Source organism: Capsicum annuum, chromosome 3 (genome assembly GCF_002878395.1).
Source record: "Capsicum annuum cultivar UCD-10X-F1 chromosome 3, UCD10Xv1.1, whole genome shotgun sequence".
Lineage (NCBI taxonomy): Eukaryota > Viridiplantae > Streptophyta > Magnoliopsida > Solanales > Solanaceae > Capsicum > Capsicum annuum.
Genome location: NC_061113.1, coordinates 241,972,911 through 241,981,876, shown reverse-complemented (window position 1 = coordinate 241,981,876; position 8,966 = coordinate 241,972,911).

Genomic DNA, 8,966 nt, shown 5'->3' with positions numbered 1-8,966 from the left:
GTGATTTTAAAATTTAAAGGGTATCTTTGAGTCATAAAAATTTATGAGGTTACTAATCCATCCTTAGTTAACAAGTTAATTATAAAAATACCACAAAAACAGTGTCATAGAGGAAAAAACTTACACGCACCCGGTGTATATACCAAGCCAATACTTGCATGCCATGTATTTGAATTTAAAGTTCATGTTACTTAACCATGATTAATCAACATGTATTTTACTTAATTTAATTACAAAATCATGATAAAAAAAATATTAATTTGATTTATACACTGGGTACGTATAAATTTTTACCGTGTCACAGATGTCTTTTTTTCCATGCCAAATAAATTTACCGAAAACTAAAAGCCAAAACTACTATAGCAACCACTTTTGGCTTTTTCTTTTTGTATGTACTTGCGTAATATTAAATGTGTAAAAACACTTTCTGTTTTTGCCAAATATCTTTAAAAATAAAAAATACTTAAAAATCAAAATATTTTAAAATAAACTAATTCAAACACCCTTTAAACATCAATTAATAGGAATAATATGATAAATTCACTATACAAATAATTTTTTTTAATAATTATGTAAGATTAAAATATGATAAATAAATTCAAAGTGAAAGAATAAAATACATCATTAATTATTATTTTTTAAATCTTAATATATTTTTATACTAATAATTTTTTTTTTACAATATAATTTTTCTACCCCAACCCAACATACGTATACGCACACCAACCCAACTCACCCATTTTCACCCGACCCGTTTTCGTTGTCATCGTCTCCACCTCGTTAAAACTACTTACACTCAAAACTTTCAAATGCTAATGCCTTTCGGTTCAACATTTTATCTTATTAGCTCTTATTTTGCCTTTACAGACTATTCGGTTACCAGCATTTACCTTATTGTATTTGGATCGTCTCTTTATCGCAGTTGAATTGAATCTGCTTTTGAGTTTAATTCATGATTTTGGTTGTTGAGAAGTTGTCGCTTTTGACCATCACAAAAAAATGGATGTGGCTGAGGCATTTTTTTACTCAGATGAGTCCACCGGCTACGCTTACAAAGAAATGAGGTTCTGTCAGTTACCGAGGATGGTGGACTTCACTCCTCCGTTTAATCGCTCATATATATAAATGGAGTTTGTTAGAAATAGTGCAAATGGAGTTTGTTAGAAATAGTGCAAATGGAGTTTGTTACAAATAGTGAGTATGAGCAGTAGCTCAACACACCCATTTTTCATTGTGTTTGTTAACCTCGTTTTTGTCACCCATTCGTTGAAAGCTCAATGGAGAACACATCAAAAAATTCTTCGGAGAATGTAGTGGTCGGAGGTGGTTACCCAATGCAGATACCCCATTACCATCTCCAATAGCCGGAGGAGCAGCAATCGGCGGTGAATGCTGCGGGGGCAGCGGCGGCGGGATACCCAATGCAGGTACCCTATCACCATATCCTTCAGCGGCAGCAGCAACGGGAACAACAGTCGGTGGTGAAAGCGGCGGCGGTGGCAGCTGGGTACCACTGCAAGTACCCTACTACCAACTCCAGCAACAGCAGCTACAACTGGAACAACAATCGGTGGGGAGTGTAGAGGCGGCGGCGGAATCTGGGTACCCACTGCAGGTAGGGTGTTCATGGGTCCGTTACTGTTCGAAACCAAACCTAGTTTTTTAAATTTCCAAGACCAAATCAAACAAAAAACTAATCGTTGGTTTGGTTCTTGTTGGTTTAGTTCGGTTCGGTTTGTTTTTTTCGGATTATAACTTTAGCTAATGATAAAAGTTGAAATTTCTTTTAAAAAAATCCAATCTAATATATAAGATGTCAATCGAGTGTTGTATCTCAACCTTGAAACTAAGATATCAACTGAGTGTTATGCTTCGGTAAAGTCATGGAATAACTACATTTAACAGAATGATATGATAAACCCCAAAAAGTGAACACATAAACTTCTTGCTCAACAAGGTTCAAAAAGAAAATTAAAATTAGTAATTGTCTATAGTTTAATGAATCTCAGCTATAAATTTCAATATACAACAAGATATTATTTTCACAATTACTATCATTTGTCATTCAAAGTGCTAAATTCATTTAGAATCTCATAAGTACTATCAAGTGGGTGAAGACGTACGACTGGATATGTTACGACTAAAGTTAAATCATGATTAAAATATAAAATGTAACAAATATTTATATTGTATTTATGAATAGTATATGAATAATTATAATATATATATATATATATATATATCGGTTTGGTTTGGTTATTTTGTCAATTATTTTAGAGTAAAACCAAACCAAACCAAATTAGTATCGATTTTTTAAAATTCAAAACCAAACCAAACCTAACCAAATATCGGATTTTACTCCTAACTGCAGATACCCTACTACCAGCTCCTTCAGCAGCAGCAGCAACAGGAGCAGGAACAGCCGTTGGCAGAGAATGCAGTTGCTGCTGCGGCGGTGGCAGCGGCAACTGGGTACCCACTGCAGGTACCCTACTACCAGCTCCTTCAGCAGCAACAACAAGAACAACGATTGGAAAAAAATGCAGTTGCGGCTGGGTATCTAATGGAGGTACCCTACTACCATGTCCTACAACAGCAACAGGAACAATAACTAGGGGAGAATGCAGTGGCGGCGGCAGCGGCGGCAGCTGGGTACCCACTGCAGGTGCCCTACAACCAACTCCTTCAGCAGCAGCATCACCATCAAAAAGAACAGGAACAACAACAGAATTTGGAAGCATTTTGGGCGTGTCAGCTCAAGGAAATTAACGAGACAAACAATTTCAAGAACAACAAACTTCCGCTTGCTCATGTCAAGAGGTTGATGAAAGATAACGAGGATGTTTGCAAGGTCTCCGAGGAAACACCAATGTTGATGGCGAAAGTATGTGAAATGTTCATACAGGAACTAACTCTCCGCTCGTGGTTTAACACGGAGGAGAATAAACGACGGATGGTGCAGAAGAAGGATGTCGCCAAGGTGATTGAGCAGACTGAGCTTTTTGATTTCCTTGTTGACATTGTTCATAAGGATGAGATCAGGGAAGAGGGTGCTGGTTTTGGGGCCAGCATGCTTGGCTCCACATCAAGTGATGTTCAGAACGCCCATCCACCTATGGGGCAGACTGCTCCATCTGAGGTGATGATTAGAGGGACTGCATCAAGTGGTAAATTTGAGTTATTTTGGATGTTATGGGTAAATTTACGAGTACTCTATTGTACTAATTGAATGTGTACAAACACTAGAATAGTTTGATGCATATAAGTTTTAATCAAAGATTTTTCTAATGTTTGGTTGCAAAATAACTTGGTGAACAAAACATGGTAAATGAAAAAGACAAATCAATTATACTAACTTTGCTCTCTTCGTTAAGATAAAATAGATACAAAATAATACAAAATCTGACTTGCAAACCCAATTGTTAAAATTATTTTACAGAACTATATATTACATGAGTTGGCATATACGTGCAATGCACATGCCAAAAAACTATAATCTTAAATAACATGTACATGAATATATTTTATTCTAATTATTTACTCGAATATAATTCTTCTCCACTACCCAACATGTATATCCAGCCCAACTTACCTATTTTCATCCTGACCCGTTTTTCAGCCATCTTTTCCACCTAAAAACTTTCATTAAAACCTTCAAACTTTTTGAATGCTAATGATAATGCGTTTCAGATCGATGTTTTTATCCTCTTAGCTGTATTTTTGTCTTCAAAGACTATTTTATCCTAAAATCACTTTCATCGTCTTCCTTACCCAAAATATAGCTTAACATCGACTAGAGCTTGTACATTCTGGAGAATTGGATTTTTGTTATGAAGACATCCACTAATCTCCAGCGAAGTAACATTATTGTCAGCTCTTTATCAGCTTCGTCATCGTCGTCGCTATCTTCATGTTCTTGTTGCAAGTATCCCCCGATAACCAACTTCTTCACACTTTCAGAATTAATATAAAAACCAGGAAACACCCAAACACATACAAAACTTGAGAAATTCCAAACCAGGACATCCAGGACAGATCGCATCAACGACTTCTAAGCTTAATTTAACAAACCAAAGAGCTAAAACCCTAAGAGCAGGCCAATTAATCCCGTCCTTTGGTACAAGATTATAATTGTACAACTTCAGTTTACGTAAACACACGTTGGAATACATAAGTTGTGGTAAGCTATAACCCTCTTTGAAACCTCGTCTCCTCATCAGATTCAAATCCACTACCTCAACAGACTTACTCGTCACAAAAATCATCTATCTGTTAACATGGTCAATAAATCAATTGATGTAAAGAAACTCAACCGAAAATTCATTCAATTTACTAGGCTTAGGAGAGAATCAATGTATCATCAATGGATTTTATAAATTCAGTTACTTCGCAATTTGATTCAGGAGAGTGGGTGAAAGATAAGTTGTGTGCTGAAATCCACAAAAGGGGCCACCTTTTAGACAAAACTCTAGTTTATATAACATCTTTCATCTGGCAAGATAAGAGGATGTGAAGGGTGAGAGGGTTTGGTAAGGCGCTGAGACGATCTGGTTTGTTATCTGTTTTATGACGTTTATCAGTACCGTAGCATTGATATGAACGAGGAGAATCATAAGCAACTTCCACATTTTCACATTCAGAAGATTCCAAAAAATGAGACATGATGAAGGAAACAGGAGCACAGGGTTTAACAAGTAGAGCGGTATTTCCAAGATTATCAACATTATATATAGTGGATACAGCCTCCATTTTTGCAACTTCACTCACTTTTTTAAGGATGACTATAAATTCATTAAGGATAAAATAGATATTTTAAAATAAAATTATTACTGAATATAAAAATATAAGATAAAAAAGATACGAAATAATATCAATCTGACTTGTAAAGCCAATTGTTAAAATTAAATATAACATGACTGGCATACACGTGCAATGCATGTGTCAAAAAGCTAGTACTCTTAAATAACATATGCATGGATATTTTTTATTCTTATTTAAATCAAAATTTTCCCCAATATGATTCTTCTACACAATTCAACATCTTAAGAACAAAGTTAGTTTAGTTACTTTGCATTATCTATCACTATTTCTTTCCTCTATTGCTAAAGGTTCATTTCAAATCATGAGAATAATCTCTTTTTTTTTCTTTTTTCTTTTTGTTGATTTATCTTTTTACTAGTTTAATCGCACGTGCCTTGCACGTGTAACTTTTGATTATTTAAATTTATATTATTTTATCTATTGCGAAGATTTTTAATAAAGTGCAAAAAGTTCAAATCACTCTTCAAAGATCCTTCGCACTTTAATATAATAATATAAAGTTCAAGTGGTTACGGTAAAAAGTTCAAATCACTCCTCATGATTAAGTTTGATGTTAATTAAGGACTCAAATACGTCCTAGCTATTAGGCGAATCAAAACATTCCTTACCGATTGAATTCTTGAAAAGAATATTGGTATAGTCAACTTCAAATGAGCATATCTCTCATTATACTATGAATTTTTGAGCTCATGATCCACCAACAGATAGATAATTGAATTATCTTTCGAACGATATCAATTTCACCCAAATCCGATATCAGAGCAAAAAGTTATACCCATTTTACTCCAGCATGTTAGCCTGACAACTGAGTGATGACATATTTGATGGGCCGTCACATATCTGACGACTTATCAGCCTTGGTCATCAGCTGAGAATTTCAGCAACTTAAACGTGATTTTGTAGGGGTATTTTAGTCTTTTTCCTCACCCTAAACCATAGCCCCACGACATAAAACACCATAAGCATAAAATTCAACCTCAATTCACCAAAATATACTCACTTTCTCTCAAACTCTCTCAAGAACAGGCCTTAGAGTTTTAATAGAAGATTTAAATCTGAAGAATTTCACCGTCAATCTTCTTAAAGTCAAGCATTAAGGTATGTCATATGTTGATTCATGAATTCCTTTCACCCATGAAGCTCAAGAATCTCTTTTGAAAATATAAGATTTGTGTATTTATGAATGTTCATGATTTAAATAGAATTGAAATTCATGTTCTTGATGTTGTGGGGTTTTGATCCATGTTTTAAATTACACATTCCAATGATTGACCCTAGTATATGAAGATCTGCATAATAATCATGATAAAGCCCCCTTTAATTTACAAGTTCATTGATATATCCATAATTATTAGATGTGTTGATGATTGTATAACCAAAGCATGCTCCCCATGTGTTTGACTAAATGCCTATGTGAAGGAAAAGTGTCATACTAGTATAATAATATGAAATCTCCATTCATGTACAAGTTTATGCATGTCAAATGTTTGATGAAATATCTTAGTCAATGAATTATGGATATATGTGTAGCCATTGTGGTGCTTTAGAACTTGTACTTCATGAAATCTCCAACTTATTGTATTATGGATTGTGATATACTTTGTCAATTTCTTTTCATCGAGTCCTGGGAGTACTTGTACCCGAAAAATATAGCTTTGTGACTAGAGTCAGTGTCATGTTTTCACGATATCCTCAATCAAGTCATGATCATAGAACTTAGTCAGTCATGTGACTCAAGAAAGCTCAGTAATAAAGTAATCTCAGTACTATTCCGTTAGTCAACGGAACTTAGTTAATTCAGTCCAGTTCAGTTCAGTAATCCATGTTCAGTGTCTATTCAGATAGGAGTAGGAATTAGCACCGAGTGAACCCAAGGATGAGAACACACAATGTCAGATGATGGTGTAATTCTTAGAAGCAATTCTTGCGTTCCAGAACTATGTAGCCAGCATAGATTGAGACATCAACATTGTCAGATGAGGGTTGATGACGTGGATAAGCACTGTCAGATGAGGATCCCATCATTCTCTTTTGGGGACACTGTCAGATGAGGGTTATTGACACGTAATTTTTGCCCTCCATAACTAAGTTTAATTTGGAGTTTTTTCGATTTTCAAATAAAATTACGATATCTATTTTATCCGAATAAAGGATTTTCAAAGTATTTATTTGGGTAAATTGCTCATTTTAAGTAGCGATTATATATTATTGTGTTCAATGATACGAAATTTTATAATTTGGTTACTTAAAAATTTATTTTACAAAATATCAGATTTTAGTCAAGGCTCATCTTGAAAATAAATTCAAATGATTAAAATCTTGATTTAAATATAATTTTCCCTAAAAAATAATTTATTTGGATAATTATTTATTTAATTTTATCAAATCAAGAAGCTCAAGATTAAACAAAGCGTTAATTCATATCGAATTTTGATTCAATTTAGTCGATTCATTAAATTTGGACATTAATTGAAATCGATTCGACCATAATTGCAATGCAATTGGTCAATTGAATTTTAATTAGGCTAAATTTTAAATGCAATTTTCTAAGTTTTCCCTTCTTGGCTATTTGATAAATAGCCAAAACAGCCCAACCTATCCACTCAATTTGTAACCCATTTTCAGCCCAAATTATCCAAAACCCAGCCCATTTCCTACCCCTTCAGCAACCTATTTCTTTTAATTATATTAACCAGCCCAAGCCCAATGGAACTGAACCACCAGCCCAATCTTCCTTCTTCCTTTTTTTCCTCCAAAGCAGTAAGAAACTGCGTACAAAGCAACAACAATATCAATCGACAACAATAACAAGAACCCTCGAACAACTTCAATTTCTACTCGACCCGTGTCTCGCGAACCCAGAACAAGACCAACCCGATCATTCTCCATACGTGTCTCATGCAATTTTGTATGAAAAGATTCAGAAACCTTCTAGAGACAAGCTAGGTGTCCTATCCAACATTCAATTCCACGAATATCGGGTATATGTGTACAAATTCGTACATATTTGGAAATTCTTCATTGGTTCATGGAGACAATTTGTTTTCCCCCTATTTTATTGGTCCACCAATTTTAGATTTGTTCAAGAAATTCCAAATTAGTACCGATCTTGAATGGAAAATCTTATCCGGAACCCCAAAAATTCAAAGATATCCTCTTGTTCAATCCCTAAAATACCCCCATCTCCGTCTCCTATATAAAAACCCTTTGAGGTCACTATTTAGGGATTGGAAATCCTGGGGTTTGAAAATTAGGTTGGAAATTCTGAAATCTAGGAATTCTAGGATTGGGAAATTCAAGAAAGTAAACTTTGGAAGAAAAATCAGGTCTTTAGTGGAAATTCTTTCTTGTTTTGAGACTCCATTGACTAAATTCGAGTTTCAAGTTGGTGGTGAAGGGGTGTTCTGGTGGTCGTGATCTCCATAGCCAGTTCGTTGCTCTATTTTGCTGCCCTTAAAGAGGTAAATACACTCCGTTTACCTCCTAATTTGATCGCTTTTCTCCTTTGCCTCTTTTCTGCGTAGCTGATGTTGTTGTAATCATGACATTATTTTATTGGGAATAGTTTGACGTAGTCGTAGTTGTAATGGGGTTTTGCTGAGAGCAGCCTCTATAGCCCTCATCAAAAATTCTGATTGTTCTGGGTTGTTTGCTGGTAGATGGCTTTAACATCCGTAGGAATTAGTTGAAGATGATCGTGTTTGCATTGTTTTCGCTAGAGCGAGGCCCATGCTACCATGTCGTTCTGTTATCTATTCTGTATTTCTGACTTTGCTGTTTTGAATTCTCATTCTCGCATTACTATTGTTGGTTCGTTGCTAATCTCTTTTTCAGTATGTTTTGCCTTTTGTATGATTGATTTGTGTGCTCAATATATGTCATTGTGAGTTTGTTACCATTGTTCTTGTAACTGAATCTGTTTAATCACATAATTGTAGTTTCTTTTTATGGTGTATTGTTTTTTCGACTTAATCGTAAGTTCAATATGTTAGTCTCTCAATGCATGTTTCGTGTCTACCTTTTAAAATTACTGGAATGTTAGTTTTCATGCTAGTCATCACCATATCATTTTCAGATCTGAGTATGTTAATCTAATTTGTTGAACCTTAGTCGTTTAGTTTGTGTTCAGGACCTTAGTGTTATGT